The sequence below is a fragment of the Lissotriton helveticus genome, chromosome 1_2 (genome assembly GCF_964261635.1).
Source record: "Lissotriton helveticus chromosome 1_2, aLisHel1.1, whole genome shotgun sequence".
Taxonomy (NCBI): Eukaryota; Metazoa; Chordata; class Amphibia; order Caudata; family Salamandridae; genus Lissotriton; species Lissotriton helveticus.
Genome location: NC_136058.1, coordinates 237,368,253 through 237,391,503, shown reverse-complemented (window position 1 = coordinate 237,391,503; position 23,251 = coordinate 237,368,253).

Sequence of the window (23,251 nt, the reverse complement as noted above, 5' to 3'; positions counted from 1 at the left end):
ATGACTTTTCTCAAGCCCTGTGTGACGATATATCCTTGTTCTTCGAGAATAAAATAGAGCTTATCTACGAGAAAATTAAACAGGCAGTGATTGTTGGGAGCAATACCGCCAGCTCTTCCCCAATATCACCTATCTCACCTCTGCTACCCGCGCGTGGTAATATTCTATTTACCACGTTCCCGGAGGTGAATCTTCCTGATGTCATCTCCCTGGCCAGTCAAATTAAAACAGGATCCCCTATGGATCTTCTGCCAGCGAAGATGGTGGGCTCTCTAGGGAATCTGCTCCTACCTGGAATTCAAACTGTGATCAATCTCTCCCTTAGAGAAGGGCATGTGCCAGGTGAATGGAAGAAAGCGGTAGTGAACCCTATTCGAAAGAACGCAGCCCTGCCTTGGTCAGACCTTTCCAATCTCCGTCCTACCTCGCTCCTTCCTCATATCAGCAAGATGACCGAGAAACATGTGAACACCCACCTGTCTAAGTTCATCGAGGCAGCGGGTGGTCTGGACCATTCTCAATCTGGGTTCAGACCTAACCACAGCACCGAGTCAGCCCTCCTCTCCGTGACCAATAACATCAGGATGGCACAGGATAGAGGGGGTTCTATGATCTTGGTGCTGTTGGATTTGTCCGCTGCCTTTGACATGGTGTCACACGATATTCTTCTCGGCCGTCTGCGGAAGGTGGGGATAGGCGACTCGGCTCTGGCCTGGCTTAAGAGCTTTCTCTCGGGCCGATCACAAACTGTCAGGTTGGGCTCCCATCAGTCGATCTCTAGGGAGCTCACTAAGGGGGTTCCACAGGGCTCATGCCTAAGCCCCACACTCTTTAATGTGTATGTGGCCCCCCTGGCGGACATTGTGAGAGAATATGGGTTCACTCCAGTATCGTATGCTGACGATACTCAGCTTTTGTTTCCCTTCCATACCCTGACACCGGCAATTAAACACGCATTTGCCACCGGTATGAGAGCAGCATCTGACTGGATGGCCTCCAATTGCCTACAATGTAATGTGGGCAAGACGGAGGTCATGCTTTTTGGAGAGGCCCCCCTCTTATGGTCGCCTGAATGGTGGCCCCTGGATTTAGGATCTGCTCCCTGTCCTAAGCAGACAGTAAAAAACGTAGGGGTACGGCTTGACCAGGCGCTACTATTAAAGGAGCATGTGAATCAGGTAGCGGGAACCTGTTTCAGGATTATTGGACTCCTGAGGCGTGTGTTCCCGTTCCTGGATGATTGTTACAGGAAAATGCTGGTTCAGACACTAGTTGTCAGTAGGTTGGATTACTGCAATAGACTGCTCTTATCTGCCAATGAGGAACAATTGAGCCGTCTGCAGGTGGTCCAGAATACTGCGGCCAGACTGGTTCTTGACGCTCCTCCTAGGTCCTCTTCACGCCCCCTTCTGTATGAACTCCATTGGCTGCCCATTCGCCAGCGGATTGAGTTTAAAGTGTGTTGTGTAATCCATAGATGTTTCTATGGATCTGGCCCTAAATATCTGGCTGAACTATTTCAGCTGTATATTCCGATCCGCTCGCTGCGCTCTAGCAACCAATTATTGCTTCAGGTTCCTCGTATCAAGAAGGCGAGACAAAGGGGTCGTGCCCTGTCTTACAAGGGCCCTACTCTGTGGAACACTGTGCCCCTTATCTTGAGACAAATCACTAACTTTTATGCTTTCAGGAAATCCCTGAAGACACACCTGTTTCCGGCTGCGTAAGATCTAGGGCACTCTATGATTATGATTTCGATCTGGCATCTTGGAAGATCACAAGCGCGGAGATACCCCTCCGGGGTCGATTCCTGCGCTATAGAAGCATATAAATAAATAAATAAGGGAGGAGGCTGATGTGTGTTCTCCTGCGAAGCCTCTGCCTTTTGCTTTCCTCTGCCTACTTAATATATTTTCGAGAGGCAGGTGAAAAAGAAAGGCAGGGGCTGTGTATTAGTACATTGAAATGTTGAGAGCTTTAGGCATATACCGGTTCATATAGGCCGCTGCTGCGCAATGGTCTTCAGTGGAGCTCTCAAGATTACAACGTTCAAATTAAACATAAAATCTGATTCGGATCTGGAAATACAGCCCAAGGAGAGGATACAATAAAGAGGCCAGATATGTAGAAGGTCTTCATTGAAGGCCTCATGTTGTGGCAATCATGAGTGATGGAGTACATATTTACATCCCAACTGCAAAGTGAAGGAGAGTATATGTCGTTATGGCCAGAGCTGCTGACTTAGGAACTGGAGAACAGGGTCGGACTAACCTATAGAGCAATCAGTCAGTGTCAGAAGGGCTGATATGATAGATCAGTGTGTGGGCCGTTTTTTGCTGTTAGTAGCCAGGTTTATGGATTGGTGGCCAGATGTTACTGTTGATTTCCCTGACATTACTACAAACATTGCCTACTGCAAGCACAAATGCATGCAGTCCTCCATATCTACGACACACCTATGTTCAAAACTGCCTCAATTTGCAAATGTGACCACTTTTTAAGTCTGCCACTAGCCAATACCTTTTCAGTTTAGTAAAATATTATACATAAAATACTTACTCATTGGGGCTTTTAGTCATCTCTCTTAATCTACTGGTCTGTTCACGTGTCATTCATATTTGCTTCCACTCATTATATCATGCAGCGTGGGGCAATGGGTCGGCCACTGGCCCTATTCTCAGTGAGTGACAGCATTTTGCTTGTGCACATCAGCCTAAAAAGTTTGTCCAGTGCTACCTTTCTGTTGCTTCTTGTTTGGTCTCTTTGGCTACTCTTGTTTTCACAGGAATACCGATATCATCAACAATGTTTACAGCGATTTATCATCAATACCTTTTCTTCCCTTCATGTTAAGCCTAATCAGTGACGCACGTTTTCACTAAAGCTTTATGTCTACGGAGCCAAAATCAATGATAACATTACACCTATGCTGATCCATCTCCAAAGGTAGCCAATTGGAGCCAGGACTATTTACAAGACTGCATGCATCACCGATAAAGTTCTGCACACATCCAGTCACCTCAGCTCCAAACTTTCTCAGCCTGATGAGACTATACTCCAGCTAAGCTTCAGACTATGTTCTCTCTTAGAATCTCCCCCCTGCCAAGCTGAAGTCCCACTATCGCCAGAGCTCAATACTTAGGAGTAGTTTCACACCCACTCTTTCCCAAGCTGTCAACCTACTTGCAAGCTACAGCACCCAGTTACACCCAACCTCCTCTACTCTTACGATCACCCCAACGCCAAACAACTCCAACCAGCACAGAATTCTGATTATCTCCTCCACCCAATTCAAATACCTACCACATGCTATCAGAAACATGATTCCTATAATATCCAAAAGTCCTGAGACACCTTACACCAAATTATTTACCTCATTTCTGCTTGCCATGCTTCACAACTGTAGATCTACAATGAGCACAAATTGAAAATCTCCATCATCTCTCAACTCAATCTTGACCTCTTAATCCGTACAAAGACCTGGTTAAACGTCACTACCCTAAACACCTTTGATCTTTAATTCCTTCAAACTGCTTCATTATCAGAAAGAATGAGTAGGCAGGGTTGTGGTGGTATCACAGCCATTTGCAGATATTCACTTCAATGCAAGGAGATACCAAATGGTTTTTCTCTACTTTTCAATTCCTCCCTCTGGACCTACAAGTTTAACGCAATTCTCCTTTAAGAATAAATGTAGTTTACCATCAACCATGTGATAACATGGCCTTAGTTGAGGAATGTATTGACCTCTTAACTGACCACTGACCAAACTACCCAAAGCGATAAAGTGAACTTTCTGGAAGTATTCAATCTTCACTGGGGCACAACAAAAGACGCTGCAGTGAACCACTTTACCTCCACTCTCCTTAACAACGATTTGATCCAGCATGACCCTTAACCAACTCACACTAAAACCTCATACTAGAGCTAATAATCTCCAAAGAAGAGATGCTTTCAGTGATCTATCCCATCCGGTAGATGGGTCTGATCGTGCCCTTATTCACTTCACCGTGTGACTCTCACACAACTGTGATAATGGTTGAAGCAAAAAGAGCAACTAGCTGGTTTTAAGACACCAATAACATACACATCAGTACCCTTAGCAACACTGCTCAGAAGATACTATCCTCCATCTCCTCCACAGCAATGTGAATGTCTTGACCTCCCACAGCTTTAAATGCCTTTCTGATGTGCTTGATGTTGTAGCTCCACTCCAAATCAAAATGAAATGACCTAAACATCGGTACCGTAGTTCAACAAGGCCTTTTATGAGGAAAGGAAAGCCGTAAGAATCTTAGAGATGAGAGGAGGAGCTTCGCGAGCATCCAAGATGGTCGCGTGAGCACAGAGCTCTTCGGGACCCTCACCGCCCTTCGCAATTATCCTGAAATATATCCTGATTTCGAAGATGGGCTTTTAAAGACGCACTTTGGCTGATCTCAATACTTTTTTGAGAATTTCATTTGGACGTCGGGAGCCACTGCTACATCGACTTCAACTTTTGCGGCCTGCCCCAGGACGTGGCCGGGGGCTCTATTAGCCAGCAAGCAGTGGAGTAGTTGAATAACATCGGCCGAAGGGGTTTCTCCCCCAGACGACCTCATCTCTACTTTCGGTTTCGCTTTCCTACTCCGGGCCTCGTTCGATTGGAGGACGGCTCAGATCTACCCTTGATTCGGCTTGGCTTCGCCCCTTCGCAACATGTTTCATCTGTGAGCATTTTGCCTTCAACTTTTCCTGCACTTATCCCACTGTGGCTCACTTTTGCTGACTTTTGGCCTCGCCATACACGGCCATTTTCACCAGGTCTCGCGGGCCCCTTCGGGGCACCCTTTTCAATATGGCCACCAGACCCGACCCTGAGAAGCGCTAGACTAAGACGCCTCTCCGAGGGGGACAGATTCAAACCAATGTTATGGATCGTTACACCCATCCTAAGGGGTCCCCCGGTGGTACCGGCCGTACTCCTGAAGATCCGAGCGCTGAATCTGCCGCGTCTCCTGAACTTTCCCTACAGGATGTCATGAGTGCCATCGCCGGCATGAAGGCTTCGATGGGTCAGCAATATGAGGCCCTTGCCTCAAAGATCGGTACGGTGTCCGTTGACGTCACTTTGATTAGAGCGGACCTGGCGAAAACTAATGAGAGGGTCAAGTCCTTAGATTTGAAGACCTCCAGCCTGACTACCGACGTCTCCGACATACAGACTGAAGTCGGCAACCTGCGTTCCTCGAACGACTTGATGGCACACCGGCTTGAGGATTTTGAAAATAGGGCACGGCGTAATAACGTACGCATTATTGGAGTCCCTGAGAACAATGACCATTCTTCGATCGATCTCCTGGTGGAAGATCTTGTTTTAAATCATCTTGCCCCCTCCGGGCTCAGCAAATTCTTCGCCGTTGAGCGAGCCTATCGAGTTCCGGGTGGAAAACCAAAACTGGGTGCCCCCCCGAGACCTATCATTGCAAAACTTTTTCACTTTTTGTGATAGAGACGCTATCCTGCAGGCCTCTCGGGTGGGCGGCCCGGTGAAGTTCGAGAACACGTCCGTTAACTTCTACCCGGACTTTACTCAGTTGGTTTAAAAGCAGAGAATGGGTTTTCAGGGTGTGAAACGGAGGCTACGTGACTTGGGCCTTAAGTACGCCATGCTGTTCCCAACTAGACTTCGGATCGAATATGAGGACCGGACATTTTTCTTCGATCGCCCGGAGAGTGTCAGTGACTGACTTGACTCTTTGCCTAAAAGGGATGATCGATCTGAGCACCCTGGTGGTGCCGAGGGTGGTTTGCCGGAGCAAGAGTGACACTGTGGTTCCCGATGTCTGAACTTTTCATTTGTGTTTCAGCTGAGTCTAATATTTTGGTCCTCTTATGTCCTGTTCTATATTGGCCCGGGGTGGCGGGGGGTTAACTCGGGACTCTTTCCTCCTCCTGGGTTTCTTTGTTTAGATTAGTTTAATGACTGGGCGACAGGCACACTGCAAGTTGGGGTGGCTATTGAGTCTCACGCAGGGGTGCAGGGTGGGGGGAGTTGTAACGGGTTCAAGTTGGGGGGGTGGTGGGGGGTGTTTGTTTGGGTTTTTTTTTTCGCCAGGCATCGCATTGTATTCTTTATTGCTTCGATTGATGTGTTCTTTGTGGAGTGTGCTCTGCAGTCTCTTCGGGAATAGGGGCTAGTGAGTTGAGACTGCTGTCTTGGAATGTCAACGGGTTGGGGGACAGGATAAAACGAGTGGTTGTGCTGCAGTTTTTGAGATGTCATTCTCCTGATTTTGTCCTCCTGCAAGAGACACACTTAATTGGTAACGCTTGTCGAGCCATGAATAGACGAGGCTATCGCTTGGTTGCCCATTCCGGATTTACTTCTGGCTCTAAGGGGGTGGGTATTATGGTCCGGTCTTCCCTCCCCTTTGAGATTGATGATGTAATACTTGATGATAGGGGGCGCTATCCCGCGCTCACTGGTAGATGGGAGGGGAAGACGCTCTCCATACTCACGATCTATGTCCCCCCTGGCCTGCAGACTCCCACCTTTGCTGATATTGGACGGGTTGTTCTAGGGCTTCCTGAAGGTCTTTTAATCCTGGGTGGGAACTTTAACTCTGTTGTCTCTGGCACCTCGGATCGCTACCCTCCCAGGGATTTGACTGGATCTCAGTTGTGGATGAGTGGGTTTTTGGAAACTTTCGGGCTGGTGGATAGTTGGAGGTTGATGCATCCTTTGCAGTTACAATATACCTTCCATTCGGGTGCCCACGGGAGCCTCTCCAGGCTTGATTATCTCCTAATGCCAGCGGCTCAAACCTCCTCCATCAGGGAAATCCGACACCTTCCCAGGGGCATTTCGGATCATTCCCCCTTGTGGCTCTGTGTGGAAGCTGGGGTGTACAGCGAGGGCAGGGTTGCTCCCATCAGCCCCTGGTATCTCCGGAATCCTAAGATCCGCTCGGAGCTGATAAAATCTATTGATCATTACTTCCTCGATAATGTGGGATCTGTTTCTTCATCTGTGTCATTGTGGGAGGCTTTCAAAACTGTTATACGTGGACATTCTTTGTCGTTAATTACTGGTGCCAAGAAGGCCAAATGTGAGGAACTGGTCCGCATTGAAACTGAAATAACTGTGATTGAGAGTGACCTTGAGGCGGGTGTCACGCGTGCTAAACTCCACTCCATCAGCTTAAAACAATCTGATTATAAAGCCCTGGTGACCGACGCTGCTAAGGTAATGAACAGAGAGCAACAGGGTAGGCTGTATGATGTGGGTGACAAGGCTGGTAAATTGCTTGCGTGGCTTGATAAGAAGGAAAGAGCGAATCATGTAGTTCCTGTGATTGAAAGGTCGGATGGAGTGTGTGTGATGGACCCGGCTGGGATCATCGACTGTTTTGTGGATCATTTCCGTACTGTGTATTCTTCAGTTTGTGCTAGGGACGAGGAGGATTCTCAGTTGTTATTGCGGGACATTGCATTGCCCTGTCTCTCTGATGCTGATAGAGATTTCATGGACGCACCGCTTACGACAGATGAAATAGCAATTGCCATCCCCTCCCTTCGTTCTGGTAAGGCTATGGGCCCCAATGGCTTGCCTATTGAATTGTACAAACTGCGGCCTGACAAAATGGCGCCCTATCTGAGGGAAATGTTCCTTGAGGCACTGAAATCTGGTTCCCTCCCCGCGGATCAACGGCTGACCTCTATCGTGGTAATACACAAGGAGGGTAAGCCGCGCGACCGTTGTTCCTCTTATAGGCCCATCTCCCTTTTAAATGCCGAACCCAAAATTTTAGCCAAATTGTTGACTAACCGTTTGGTTAAGGTGATCTGTGATTTGATCCATCCGGATCAATCCGGTTTTATCCCGCATCGCAATACTGCCCTTAATCTGCGGCGGCTTCATGGAGTTCTCGCGAGAGCCGAGACCCTCTCTGAGCCGGCCATTTTGGCTTCCTTGGATGCCACTATGGCCTTTGATACTATCGAATGGCCTTATCTTTGGGCGGCTCTCGCCAAATTTGGTTTTGGCCCTATATTCATTGCATGGGTGAAACTTCTTTATGAGAAGCCTTTGGCGCAGGTTGTGGTTAATGGGAAGGTATCTGGCACTTTTACCCTTGGACGAGGCACTCGGCAGGGCTGCCCGTTGTCTCCCCTGCTTTTTGCCCTTGCGCTCGAACCGCTGGCCGCATGGTTCCGTTGGGAGCCCTCGATAAAGGGCATTAGGTGGACTCCTGACTTCGAGGATCGTATTTCGCTTTATGCGGATGATATCCTTTTGTACCTCACATCCCCCCAGAAATCCCTGAATTTGCTTTTTGACGTTTTAACTTCATTTGGGAAGAACTCAGGTCTTGTTATTAATTGGACGTAATCCTGTGTCTATGTGTTAGCAGGGGGGCTTCCCACGCTGCCTCGCAGATTCCCGATCCAAGTCACCGAGTCAGGGTTCAAGTATTTGGGGATTTATATCTCTCTGGATCCTGTGGTTCGCTACGAGCGCAACCTGCTTCCCCCGCTCCAGCGACTGAAACTCGATGTCTCGCGCTGGTGTCGGTTACCGCTGTCGCCACTCGGGCGTGCTGCTCTTTTTAAGATGATGTCGCTGCCGAGATTTTTGTACGCACTCCAAAACTCCTTTGACCCTATTCCCCCCGGGTTTTTTCGTGAGGTGGAGAGCCTACAGCGTCGTTTGTTTTGGGACGGACGCGCGCGCATTGCTCTCCCCAAACTTACGCTCCCTTGGTACGATGGAGGCATCGCTTTCCCAGACATCAAGCGTTACTATTGGGCCTCTCAATTGAGTGCGATTAACCATGCAACCTTCGCACCGGGTCCTTCACCGGCTTTCGAGATGGATAAATACCTTTTACCGGGCGGGAATTACAGTAGGGCGCTTTATTCCAAAGGGATTTGCAGGACTTTAACTGGGCCCACTAAGATTGCTGTGCGAGTTTGGCGAGACGCGGGTGCTGCCTTGGGATGGGGTGATAGATTGACTTGTGCGGCTCCGTTGTATGCCTCTGAAAGATTGGGTTGCTTATGGAGAACAAAAGGTTTTGATGAATGGGACATGATTGGTATCAGTAGAGTGGGTGATCTTTGGACTAAGGGTAATGTTAAAACCTTTGAGGCGCTGAGGATGGAATATGAGCTCGGAGAAAAGGAGTTTTTCAGATACGTGCAGGTGCGCCATGCCTTGCTGTCGGTTTTTGCTGCAGGCACTGACGGCCCGAGTCCCCTCCTCTCGAGGACCGTATATTGGACGGTTATGACCCTGACAGCATGATTTCATTGATTTATAAAAAAATGGATCAGTAATCGGACTGATCTACTTGTGCGTCTCAGAGCGGTATGGACTGAGGATGGGTTGGAATTAGATGACCAAGACTGGCAATCCGCGTTGTCTTCGCCCAAGGAGGTTGCCATTCCTGCCCGTCTTCGCTTTGTCCAACTTAAGATCCTTCACCGTATATATGTTACTGGTCCGAATCTGGTGCGAATGGGCTATTCTCTGGATGGGTTGTGTAAACGTGGTTGCGGCATGCCTGGAACCTTTCATCACATTCTGTGGGAGTGTTTGGCGGTGGCGGGGTTTTGGGCCCGAGTGCATGTGGTGATGGGAAGAGTTACCGGAGTGTCGTTGTTGCCCGAGGCTAGGCGCTGTCTGTTGAACGTGTGGGAGCCGAATGATTACACTGCTGCTCAGATCCGTTGGGCGACCCTTGGTAACATGATAGCTAAGAGAGACATTGCACAGTTGTGGGGTTCCCAGAGGTCGCCCACGGTCTTGGCGTGGAAGGAGGGCATGGATTGGTGCATGTTTAGGGAGAAAACGGTGTATCTGGCTAGGGGTAGACCTAGGAAATGGAACAGAGTCTGGTCTCAGTGGAATGCCTATCGTGGGAATATCTGTACTCCCCCGCAAGACCTATTACCTGATGTTCCCTTATCCACCTAAATGACGTTCCATGTACTGTTTAATACTATGAGTGCTGCACCGTTTCCCCACTGCCCCCCCCCCTCTCGACGGATTATAAGTGTATGATTTTTCCTGAATATTTGGAGTAACACTCTATGTGGACACATGACCGCCTGTACTGTATCTAATGCCTTGATTGTTGTTGTTATATTTAATTTTCAATAAAAGTAAAAAAAAAAAAAAAGAATCTTAGAGAAGAAATGGAGACAGACGTCCTCTACCACTAGCCTCACTCGCCTCAGATATGGTAGGTCCATTTACAAAGCAACATGTTTTCGAGTAATCCAAGCACTACAGATACCTGCTGTACTCAGCCAAGAACTAACTGAAGCAAATCTTCAATCTGATCAAAACCGCCAACAGGCCCGCCATGCTCACATCCATCAAATTTGAAGACCCACCCTCAAAAACAGAGGAGCACCTAAAGTTCTTTGACTGCAAAGTTCAACTGCTTCTACATCATGATGTTCATCCCACCTCTCACCTGGTGTGCATATCCAAAGAGACTTTGTAAAAACAGGCCAAGGACAACCAATATTTGCCCGGCGGTATCGCCTCTTTAACCCACAAAATCTTAATCAATGAAGAGGCAGGCGCTGGAGACTGGAAGGCAGGAAACAAGGTTTATTCTCTCCGGAGGAGAACACATCAGTTCGGACAGCCAGTATCGTCACGAGGTGCTCTAACCGCATCTCTGAGGCCTGGCCTCTTATACACAGTTTTGTGATCTTTATTGCAGGTAACACATTCTTGCAATGCTTTGAAGTATGAAAGGACATCCTCGGAATCTCCCCTTCAGGCCCGTTCCCACACACATTTACAGTTGAAGTCCCCACCCCGGTCACAATAGGTGATGATTATCGCACAGCTGGACATTCCGCCGATTCACGGAATGTGTGGGGTTGATCGGATATCATAGGGTGGGGGCTTTGATCAATTCGAGGGTCCTTTAATGGGGGAAGCTTCCTACTGTACGGGGGGGGTAATAAACAGTATCCGCAGGGCCAGGTGGCGGCCTGGGAACGGGGAAGACAAACGGGCACACAGGAAAAGGGGGTTTGTATCGAAGGGTCTGGGACCATGAAAGGAACGAAGGGAGGTGTCGCGCTGGGAACAGGATGGGGTTCTGAGGCAGAGCTGCGCTGAAGAGGGGTTTATGACCCAAGGCATGTGAGAGCGGGGGGTGGCCAGTGCGTGGGGGGCTTGTGAGGGCGAAGGGCTGTGCTGGGGGCCAGTGGCGTGCAGAGGGTGGTTCTGATCGAGGCACCTAAAATGGCGGGTGCGCACGACAAAAAGTGTGGCATCAGGGTAAAAGGCAAGATGGCGCAGATAATGTTTACCAAACCGTACTAATTTTCCACAGTCCCCCCTTTAACATTCCCAAGACATCTTGCTGGCCTATTTCCTATCCATGTCTACTGTGGCGGTCATAAGTAAAGAAGTAGGAACCCAGGTGAAGGAGCTATAAACATTACATTTAAAATCTTTCGTCTTAGGAGGCGGGCCTATCGATAAGCTCGTTTGCAGGAAAGTCATAGTAATGCAATATCGGACAAAAACGATTCTGTAGTGAGAGCGTTGGGTACATTTCATAGATGCTTATAATCATTCGGAATATGAACGGATAGGTTATTACGTATGTGAGTTCTTTTTGGTATTCGGTTGGAGCATAATCAATACAATGGTGGCTGGGAGAGAAATGAGACGTAGTAAAAACGATAATCAGAGGTGTCTTTGTTCGAAGGGGAAGTCCTATTGTCATGGACCATTATTAGTGAGTTCTCAGCATTCTTTGTCGTCTTCTGTTGGCACTGTGGAGCACCGGCGGTGGAGCTACGTGTCCAGCTCTATTCTAGGTCCCGCGTTGCAGGGCATGACCTTTTCCTCGCTTTCCTGGTCAAAAAGGTCCTTTTCGCCCTGTGTCCTCTTGAGTCGATTGTCAAAGAGTTCTTGTGGAAGAAGGGGGGTGTGTGAGTAGTCCTTAGGGTAGGTCGGAGGAAAAGGGGGATGGAGCAGGGCCAGATCGGGAACAGACCAGGGGGACGGAAAATTTTAGGTAGGTGGGCCCATGACCGAGTTCAGAGAGCGGGGACTTTTCGGCACATGTTGATCATCGAGCAGGGGCATCAGGTCAGCCCTTTCCTCTCATTTTGTCGGAAACAGTGCCTCGTCCTGCGACTCCTTTCTGTTGCGGTCTCGCCTTGGCCAATGTCGCAGATGTTCCACGATCTGTAGTCAGGCCGCGTGCTCCCACATCCGGTCTCTCTCTCCTCCGACAGTGGTACCCTTAAATGAGTTTGAAAAGACAGTCTTTAGAGAATTGGCAGAGGAAGGTAATCACATAAGTCCATTTCTCTCCCAGCTCCAAGCAAATGAGAAACATTCGTTACAGTGGGGTTCACAACCAACATATAAATAATTGATGATGGGCTTGCTGGATTTCCTATAACTTTCTTTCGTAACTATTTCTTTGGTGTTTGTTGGTGTTACATTCATTGTCGTGGTACGAGATCTGGTACCTATTCATTGCATTTTGTTTATTACAGTCACATCAGTTCTTCTGGCAGAGACCCACTTTCCTAGTACGAGCCTTACGAAGCTATACCGTTCTCCAGGGCTTTATATTTTACGAAAAAGTGCAACGTGCTACCACCATGGTCTGATAGGTATCTTTCTGAGGAACGAACATAGGCTAAACAATTTTCCATTCGATCAATGCATCCTACCTTTCAGCTAAACATTTTACTTCTAACAGGGTTTATTGCAACAATTTCTTCATTTTGGTCTAATCTTAACTTTGCAAACATCATTCTAATTCCTACATGGTTTCTTACAACCTGACTACTTCATTAAAAAACCGAGGTCTTATTGAAAACAACTAGGAACATAGCAAACTGTGGTGAGGGACTATCGTCTTGCTTTGTGTCATGAGGGCGTTATCTAGCAGAAGGCCACAGTTCAGTTGGTAAGCGTTCAGTGACATTTCTCGAATTCTAAACTCTGTAGCTTGCTCATCAACAAATCATTTCTAGGAACAACGGCTGGCCTGTGTTAGTCGTAAGTCGACCCATCTCTTACAACCGGGGGTGAGGGACATTTTTAAAACTCTCGTCCGGGGCAGCTGATACAAAACCGAGGGCATTCTGGGAAGATGGGGATGTTTCGGTCACTTTTACTGTTTGGGTATTGAGACAATTCGGGACGGGGAAGGTCGCTTTATCTGAGGCATTTTTTTTATCATAGAAGCCACTGACATGTAGTTCCCTTATTACGGGTCAGATTAGGGAACCTCAGTCGTCTTACCTGTCCTTTCCTTTTTGGCCAATTCTAGGTTTCATCAATATTTAGCAGAAAGGAGAGGTAGTGACACGGCATCAAGGTGATTTTTATTTAAGACAAATTTTCGCAAATACTTGCGGTAGCTGGAGCCAATTGGGTGGTGCACCAGGGGTGGCGGTTTGCCAATTAGGTGCTAGTCGTTCAGAAGAGTGAGAGTGTGGAGGGGGGGGGGGGGCATTACGGGTCAGTGTTAGAATTTTGAAAGCATGCAGTTTGGGACGGACGAGCATTAGGCCGGGTACAGGGGACATGCATTGAGTAAAAGGCACCATTGTGTCGCACTTCTCGCACTCTCGGTCCTTTGACTAGTTAAGTCAACGCCTCAGTCGCATAAAAACATTTTCTCATAGTCTCAGACATACGTGACATGTGCCCATTCACGCAACACGGATTAGGGGTGATCGTGTTTCATCATATCATACAACTTATTGGCTCTTTCGTTACAAGAGCAGTTTGTGGGTGTGTTTAGGTGCCACCTTGCAGCGTTAGTCCGCTTCATGTATCAGACATGGCGAGGCTTCAGATCTTCACCATACCTCAGTCGTGATTCCAATGTAACCTGTAGAGGGAGGAAAAGAGGGGAAAGGAGGGGACAACATTCGAGCATATCAAATACATGGGCACGAAAGTCCTTTACTTACCACATACTCGTCTTATCTCCTCGGGATAGAATCCCTGGGGTCTTGGTTTCTGAAGCCAGGGGGGGGGCAGTGTGTCCTTATAGGCCGTGTGTAGGGAAACGTAAAAAAATCAGAGGCACTTAGTGCGAGGTATCTAGTTGGTAGATGTATCTAGCTATCGGGGTCCTTAAATCTTTTTCAACGCTGTGATGTTCTAAGGCATATCAGCTCTTCGGCCAACTCTGTTCCCTAGTACCTTTGAGTGCCGTACCTTTATAACATTCTATCATTTATACCGCTTCACTTTACCCGTCCTCAGAAGTCGAGGTCCTTCTCCATGCGTTAGTTCCTGAGCCAGTCGCATACTTGGAGGCAGAGTATCGTGTCTTAGATTCGATCCTCCATCCGGGGCTGAGCAACCATTTTCTAATAACCTTAAAAAGAGAGCAAAGCAGGGTGCACAGAAAAACTCTCCCGCTGTTCCCATATTTAAAGAAAAGCATGCAATACCTGTTCATAGTTTGGAAAACCTTTATTTGCACAATCGTTCAGCATGTAGATATGAGAGTGCAATCGTATTTGGCCGGACACGGCGATGGCTGAAGCACGTACAGTAAGGGGGGTATTTTTGCAGCATTAAAAACATTTAAAAGGGTTTATTTATTCATTTGCAGGAAACTAAAAAGGTCTATCAATAGGTGAGGGATCAAGGGGCATTCATTTCATAATTGGAAGCACAGTCAGACTAGTTGTAATCAAATTTCCTAAATGCATACCGTGGGCGTGTGTCACAAGCAAGGTTATGTATCAGTTACAATAATATCATAATAAATCGTACATTGAAACCAACATTTTTTTAACAGGGTCCTTTTACATGTTCGTCGAGTGAACCCTCCCTCTTTGTCGTCAAGTGTACAAAAGATCATATACATATCTCAGAACATCAAGTCTTATTAGTTAAAAACACCACGAGGTGTTCGTAAGTTCTTATTGACAACGGCGCCATTTTGGGCGGGGCCGGGTTAGTCCGTGAAGTAGCATCAGGGACAAAATGTTTCCCACAACCGGCGGTTGGACCAGAGTCCTTTTCGGCAGTTCAAAAAACTCGTGCTAACAGAAGGGGTGGCTATGTCGTGGTTATTTCGTTAGCGATCAAGGCAGTTGTTCCTCATTGGAAGCCTGCAGGGGCCGAGGGCTCCGGGGACCTTTGTAGAATCTTCAAGGCTGTGGGGATGCTGTCGGAGGTGGGGGCTCGTGCCCCGGTGGGCAAGCGTCCGAGTTACACTGCTGGTCAGAGTTACTTTAGCGGCCTAGACCCGCCTTCCAGGGGGCCCAGACGCCATTTTGAGGCCCCGCAGCAGCCGCCCTTCGTCGAGTCTGCAAGAGTGGAAGAGGCCCTTTGGGGTGAAAGAAATGGAACACCGTGCCGTAGGAGCAGGACCTTCGGCTAGGGTGCAGCTGTGGTGCCCCCCACCTGGGGGGGGCGAGGGAGACTCGTTCGCGCCGTCTCCCTCTCCCAGTGCACCCCACGCCGCCCCTTCTCACGGGCATACATGATGGCCACTCCACATCCCGTGCTCCATAAGTACTCTTGAGGGCCATCGTATGTCTTGTGCTGCGCAAGTATGGCCGCCTGCAGTGCATATCCTGTGCTGCGGAAGTATGGCCGCCGTTGCATGTCCGGTGCTGCGCAAGTATGGGCACCGCCATTGCATGTCCGGTGCTGCGCAAGTATGGGCACCGCCGTTGCATGTCCGGTGCTGCGCAAGTATGGGCGCCGCCCGGCTGGAGGATTTCGGCGCCGGGCCGGGGGCTGGGAAACCTCCTATCCGGGGAGGTGGGAGAGGCTCGTCCGCGTCGCCTCTCCCTCCCAGCCCACCCTGTACCAATTTTCAGCAGAGGTATTTGTGATGGCCGGACCGGGGCTACGAGGGAGGGGGTCATCTGCACCCGCCCCCTCCCTACTCGTGGTCTGGGGGACGCCACCCCACGAAGAAGAGGAAGGGACGACCATTTCATGCTGGGCCCGTGGTGCCCCCTGGACATCCCACTGGCGATCTTTTCGATCGATGGCTGTCAGCAGGCTCCGCCCCACACGTGCTGTGTGTTTCACCTTCCGGATGGGCGTGACCGGTGACCTGTGGCATTTCGGGAACTTCCGGAGTGGGGGTAGGTATTTTGTTTGGACAGGCATGTCTGGGTAATGGGGGTTGTCTATGCAGGCCTGTAATTGCTCCTTTTTTTACAGAGTGGGGGGGGCAGCAGAGAGTAATCAATCCCATTGCACTCGAAGTTTGAGTTCATTAATGGAATGTATACTAATCTGTCCGAGACTACTCTGTGTATTGTTTCTGTAGGTTATCCGAAAAAGGGTGGCTTTTTTGTGTTTAGGGAACAGTAGCGGTAGTACGGGGTTCGTCACCGGGTAACTTAGAGCTAGACTGGGTTTCCCGTCTTAGCGTTGTTCGATCTATGAGGACTCAAACATGTCGCTGAAATCGGTCTGGCGAAATCTGTGCCATCGGGCATAATCAAACGTGGTGGTTCTATCTGGCCTGTCCGCGTCAGTCTGATTTATCTTTGTCTCACGCCTTTTCCCTTTCTGCCGGCCTGTTATTTCTGTCGGCCCTCTGCTCTTACCCACGTTCAGTAGAGTCGGGCATTGGGCTTTCCAGTGCCCGGAAAATTTACAAAAAGCACATTGGTTTTGCCCTAAGTCTGGTCGTCCTGTGCGTAGTGTCGGGGGATTACTTTCGGGTCGTTGTGTCTTGGGGTTGTCCTGTCGATATATTCCTTTACCTACTCTGACTTCGTCTCTTTTCTTTCGTTGCATTGCTTCTTTGCGCCACATACCGAGACTGTCGAGCATAATAGGCGTTGTCTTATTACTACAAAGGGCTATTTCTAACGTTTCTATTTTATCAAGATCGAAGGATCCTATCAGTGGCCACTGTTTCTCTTGATTTTCTTTGGTATACCTGTGCCACAGCTTACTATAGGCTATGGTAACTAATCCATACTTTGTGAACATGTCTTTATTAGGGGTGCCTTCCAGCGGAGCTAGATGGTCCACCTCTAATAAACGGTCCGGGCTGAACCAACTACCAATCAGTGGGGAGAAGACAGACATGACGGCTCACAACGAGGACAAAAAGTCAGCACTGCCTATCTTATCACTGTGTGCAAAGACTAGACAGAATATTTCTATTCTACGTTGTTTGCAGGCAGTGAATACCTCATGAACCAATATCAAAAAGTCAATAAACAATCAGTGGGGAGAATAAGTAGGCCCGCAAAAAGGTCTGCGTCCTCTACCCTTTCACTATCTGCAAAGAGGAACCTGTTCTTTCCTGTTTGCAGACAGAGAATCTCCAGAAAACAATCCGCGAACAGTAGTTCGGGGTCAAAAACAATTAATCAGTGTGGGAGAGGGAAATCTCCCGAGAGTTCAAAACAATCAATCAGTGGGGGAGAAAGATAGGCACGATGGCTGCGTTACCTATCCTTCACTGTTTGCAAAGAGAGAGAGCCTATTGTTTCTCCGTTTGCAGACAGTGAATCTCCAAACAAGTCAACAAAGAGTAATACTAGTATTTTCCGATCAATTAAACAATCATTTCGCAATTCGTCGTGTTTACACGACCTTACCCGGACCGTATGGACAGTTTCTTATCTTCCGAATCCAGCGCCCGATCGTCCTCTTTTCCTCGTATTCCTCGCGGCACTCCTGATGGTTCCCAGTCAGGACCGTAGATCACTCGAGAGAGGTCTGTTCGGAACCAGTGAAGTTCGGATGATCGGCTGCCAGACGAGGGTCTATTGGGCAAGAGCTCTCCCGATCGTTGCAGTCGTTCACTCTGTCGTCAGGACCTCTCCCACTGGATCCACGTGTCGCTGATGGGCCCCACGTTGGGCGCCAATTGTAAAAACAGGCCAAGGACAACCAATATTTGCCCGGCGGTATCGCCTCTTTAACCCACAAAATCTTAATCAATGAAGAGGCAGGCGCTGGAGACTGGAAGGCAGGAAACAAGGTTTATTCTCTCCGGAGGAGAACACATCAGTTCGGACAGCCAGTATCGTCACGAGGTGCTCTAACCGCATCTCTGAGGCCTGGCCTCTTATACACAGTTTTGTGATCTTTATTGCAGGTAACACATTCTTGCAATGCTTTGATGTATGAAAGGACATCCTCGGAATCTCCCCTTCAGGCCCGTTCCCACACACATTTACAGTTGAAGTCCCCACCCCGGTCACAATAGGTGATGATTATCGCGCAGCTGGACATTCCGCCGATTCACGGAATGTGTGGGGTTGATCGGATATCATAGGGTGGGGGCTTTGATCAATTCGAGGGTCCTTTAATGGGGGAAGCTTCCTACTGTACGGGGGGGGTAATAAACAGTATCCGCAGGGCCAGGTGGCGGCCTGGGAACGGGGAAGACAAACGGGCACACAGGAAAAGGGGGTTTGTATCGAAGGGTCTGGGACCATGAAAGGAACGAAGGGAGGTGTCGCGCTGGGAACAGGATGGGGTTCTGAGGCAGAGCTGCGCTGAAGAGGGGTTTATGACCCAAGGCATGTGAGAGCGGGGGTGGCCAGTGCGTGGGGGGCTTGTGAGGGCGAAGGGCTGTGCTGGGGGTCAGTGGCGTGCAGAGGGTGGTTCTGATCGAGGCACCTAAAATGGCGGGTGCGCACGACAAAAAGTGTGGCATCAGGGGAAAAGGCAAGATGGCGCAGATAATGTTTACCAAACCGTACTAATTTTCCACAGTTTGGCAACTATTTAATACCATTACAGAGGAAGACTTAACTCAATATCATCATAAAAACAAAACCCTCCAACTACTTTGTAGACACAATCCCAGGCAACATTTGCCAAATATCTTTATATTCACATACTTCCCCACTGGACAAAACCAGTGAATATCTCCTTCAGCCAAGGAACATTTCCTGACTTCCTCAAAACTGGAAAAGTCACCCCTCTCCTCAAATAGCCCTGTGCAGATACTTATGACTTCAACAACTATTGCCCAATCTCCAACATGCCTTTTCTTTAAAATATCTTTGAAAGATGTGTAGCGGAGCAACCCAACAAACACATCAAAAACAGCGACTTCCTAGATGAGTTCCACTCTGGTTCAATCAGGGCTTCAGCACAGAAACCTGTCTGCTACAGGTGGTAGATGATGAGCTACAGGTCTGGATGCCGCCATTTGCCTCTCTACCAAAAAAACTCACCACTGGAGTTCCCCAGGGGTCTACTTTGAGCCCCCTGCTTTTTAATATTTATTTAACTCCTTTGATTTATTTGGCAGAACATTTGGGAGCCAAAATAATGGCTTACGCCGACGATACCCAACTGTTGTTCACCTGGCCAAAGGACACATTGGATACGTCGGCGGTTCAACTCTGCCTCCCATCGGTCTTTCGCTGGTTAGCACTTGCCCAGCTAAAGTGCAATGAAGACAAGTCCGAGGTTCTTTTTTATGGTTCCTTTCCGGATAAATTTAGTGACCTTCTATGGCCACATGATTTGCCATGTCCCAAATCCATGGGTGGCCCAGCGAAAAACCTTGGGGTTTGGTTTGGGAAAGACCTCAAGTTTGAGGACCATATTAAAAAACTTACGGGGATTTGTTTTGCAACTCTTAAAGCCTTACGTAGGTTCTTTCCCCTCCTTCCGAGAGAGGCTAAAGAGATGGTGTTGGGTGCTCTAATACTTTCCAGGCTTGATTATGCGAATGGTCTGTTTAGCGGCCTACCGGCTTATTTGATCCAACGTCTTCAGGTCATCCAAAACGCGGCCGCAAGACTTCTGTTTAATTTGCCCAGAAGATCTAGCGTATGCCCTTTTCTGCGCAGCCTCCATTGGCTCCCGGTTGCCCACCGGATCCTGTTCAAAACACTTGTTCTCTCCTTTCGTGCGCTCCATCAGATTGGCCCTGCTTACCTGAGGAAAAGGTTTGCCCTGTACATTCCTAATCGCTTCCTCCGCTCGGCTAACCAGCTTCAAATGATTGTGCCCAGATTTAAGTACTCTCGATTAGGAGGACAGTCCATTTCGGTTAGGGCCGCTATAGCTTGGAATGCCCTCCCTTTCCAGCTTAGGGCTGCCCCTACCATAACGGTTTTTAAGAAAGGGCTGAAAACTCACCTATTCAGCATCACTTTTTAATTGCCAAACTTTCCCTTGCTTTCTGAACTCCTTCGTCTCTCGCGCCAGGATACTTTTCTAGTAGTAGAGCGCGCTATAAAAGCTTTTATATCATATCTTATCATATCATCTTCGAAACCTAGACTCAGACAACTCCTGCCTCCTGGTTATTTGCAGTTATCAACCTTTGACACTGTCAACCACCATGCACTCTTGGCTGCACTCAAAAATCTAATAGACATGGATAGCATGGGCCTTGTTTGCTTCATTTAAAAAATGTTTTTAGAGTTTTATATAGCGTGAAGTAGACTTGCAGATATCAGAGTGCTTTACATGAGCACCATTTTCATGACAGATGGATACATTCATGTTTTTGTTCACAGGATATTGAGCATTGTTGCTGAGACTCGAACCTGGTTCCCCAGCTTCGATGTTCACCGCTTGATCATGCACTGGGACAGGAACAGACTAATTTGCATATAGCCAAGTTCTGAGCTGGAGTGGTGCAGTGAGCTAAAAAACGGTGATGGATCAAGCCCTGATCTTTGGACTGGGTAAGAGTGGTCTGCTTAATTCAGGCACTCTGTTCATCACCACCCCCTTTTCTGAATCATTTTGTCCACCATAAGCGTGGAAGGGTATACTCAGATGTGAGTCCCTTGCTCATTGCACCATCAGGATTCAAGCAAGCCGGGCCGACGACGCCTGAAATGGCAGAAACCGGTCCCCGGAAGCTTGTTTCCTTCCCAGTATAAGAATTGGCTTGGTAGTTTGGTTTGCCCTGTTCCCATCATGCACTGGGACAGGAACAGACTAATTTGCATATAGCCAAGTTCTGAGCTGGGATGGTGCAGTGAGCTAAAAAACGGTGATGGATCAAGCCCTGATCTTTGGACTGGGAAAGAGTGGTCTGCTTAATTCAGGCACTCTGTTCATCACCACCCCCTTTTCTGAATCATTTTGTCCACCATAAGCGTGGAAGGATATACTCAGATGTGAGTCCCTTGCTCATTGCACCATTAGGATTCAAGCAAGCCGGGCCGATGACGCCTGAAATGGCAGAAACCGGTCCCCGGAAGCTTGTTTCCTTCCCAGTATAAGAATTGGCTTGGTAGTTTGGTTTTCCCTGTTCCCATCATGCACTGGGACAGGAACAGACTAATTTGCATATAGCCAAGTTCTGAGCTGGGATGGTGCAGTGAGCTAAAAAACGGTGATGGATCAAGCCCTGATCTTTGGACTGGGTAAGAGTGGTCTGCTTAATTCAGGCACTCTGTTCATCACCACCCCCTTTTCTGAATCAAAGTTATTAGCAACACAATAAATATTTTTCCTTCGGAAACGCTGACCTTACTATAATTACCCAGTATATATTTGCTATGGCTGTTACTTTGCCTTTTTACTTCAAGTTAAGACGTTACCCATGTAAATATAGAATTACATATTCTTCTCCAGTCTCAGATCTTCTTGACATGTACTTGTGCATCATAAAAGTAACACCTTTAAATCCCAGCAGAGTCAAACCATCCTTTCTTGCTTCTTAAGTCCACAATTGAGTATCTTTGAACTAAGAAATTTATTTGAGTAACTGTAAGACTTGTCCTCGGCAGCTCTCTGTTCCATGCTCTCTCTTATCCTGTGCTGTCTCTCTTTTTGTGCTTTCTTTCAAATCCTGTGTTCTCCCATTCTGTTACACCATGCCCTTTTTGTCCTGTTTTGTAGTCTTATATGCTGCTTCCCCTCTTGTATTCTTTCCCATTAGCCAGCATCTGTGATTGTATGCTCTCCCATTTAATCCTCTTCCTTTCCTGCACTCTCTTATCTTACACTCAACAAATATTCCCATCCTGTCCTTCCATCCCCTTTGTGCTTCAGGGTGTAATCCCTTCTATCCTCCTGTACTGTTTTATACTGTTCTCTTCCTACTATATGTTTTTCTCCACCCCATGCCAAATGACATCGTCGGTCCTCTCCAGTCCTTTGCTCACATATTCTCCTCTTACCTTTTTTGCGCAGTCTTCTATGCCATTTGCCAATGCCTTGGGCAGAGCCAGACTTATTGGCTTTGCAAATGCTTGTTTAGATATGTGATTTTCTAATGGGGCCATTTTTTTGGTGCCCAGGTATGTTTTCTATATTACTCCAACCTTGCTGGGGAACCAGGTTCGAGTTGGCTCAACATCCTGTAATTCTGAGCAAATCACCTAATGACCCCGTGCCTAAAAAATATAAATCTGACCTTGCGCAGATTCATGTGAAGCCCACAAATGCCCTTGAGCTGAATGTGTTCTATATAAAAATGCAAGAAACGTAGGTGTGGGAGTATAAATATAACAAAGCCCCTTCTTATATGAGTAAGGTCACCAGCCCACCATTTTGCAATATTTGAATGGGTGAGCTGGAAATAAGCTGCGTCATCACTAGCAGTCGGCCCTCCTCGTGCCCACGGATCCGCATCATATATCAAGACACGGGGGCTCAGATTTACTAAGATTTTGGGTTGGGGTTGCTGCACTTTTGGGTCACAGTCCCAATCGAAGTTTGTCATTGAGCAAGTCACTCAAATCAGGATTTGCAAGGCTTTGCAGTGTTATGTTGTCTTGCATCTCTCTCATGAGGTGCTTACATCACTTGTTTAGAATAGGAATGCTGGTAATGTTCTGAGTGTAAGAATGTACTGAATATTCCAGGTCAGTTGGGACCTGAAGCTGGTTGTGGATGAGGCGATTAAACTGGACTCCTTACTTACATTGGCTACATCTTTTAATTCATACAAAATACACTACATTTATTTGGCGACGATCCTACCTCAGGAAGCCTCAACACACAGCTGTCCTCAACTCTTTCTGCCTCCCCAGCGGCTGCACTTCAAAGGAAGGAAGCGAAGTCTTCCCAGCGGCTGATATCCTTGATTCGACATGAAGGAAAGAAACTCCGTAGAGCGGTGAGGAGTACGGCGGGAGGTTATTTAAAAAAAAAAAAATAAGGAAGGGGACACAAAAGAAAGTAAAAAGACATCGCGGCGCGTTAGGCAGAGAACCGGTAAATGCGCTCGCGCTGCTCGCGTGTCATTGAAAGGAGCTCGCGCTAAACAGCGCGCGTCACAAGAAGGCTTTGTGTACATCACGTGGTAAGAGCAGGAAGTTCTAC